The sequence below is a fragment of the Pteropus vampyrus genome, unplaced genomic scaffold (assembly GCF_000151845.1).
Source record: "Pteropus vampyrus isolate Shadow unplaced genomic scaffold, Pvam_2.0 Scaffold24, whole genome shotgun sequence".
NCBI classification, from domain to species: domain Eukaryota; kingdom Metazoa; phylum Chordata; class Mammalia; order Chiroptera; family Pteropodidae; genus Pteropus; species Pteropus vampyrus.
In genome coordinates, this window is record NW_011888805.1 from 11,011,280 (window position 1) to 11,011,845 (window position 566).

Below are 566 nucleotides of genomic sequence, written 5' to 3' on the forward strand. Positions count from 1 at the left end.
ATATTTATAGTAGTGCTATTTTAGAAATAAATAGAAAAATGGAAGACTATCCAACAAATGGGCAATGTTTAAGCAAGTTATAGTATAAATACTTAGACTATTGCTATGTCCATCATTATAAATAAGATTGTAAAAATATAGTAAATGCAAAGTGCTGAATAGAGATAAATATAACTATAAAAATCTGCACAAGACAAAAACCTGTGAAGATGGATAGCAAAATTTACATAATGGTATGTTAAGATAGTGGCACTATACTCTTGCCTATATTTGAGTAATTTGTAACATTTTTGTATTATTTTTATAATAAAAAGCGTCTGGCATTTTCAAATGTTTAGCATCATATAGCCATGTAAAATCATTATTAAAACAGCATTACAATGATTACAAATACATATTCTCTAACACATAGTAATTTTAGTTGCTTTTTAATGTATATGGATTGTTCTTCTCATTTGGAATTTACCTAGGATGATTCCGAACAAGCTAAAAACCTAATGCATTTATTCCATTTAGTCTGCTAAACCAGCTATTTTATAGTCTGTTGCCCAAATGGATATCTCAAA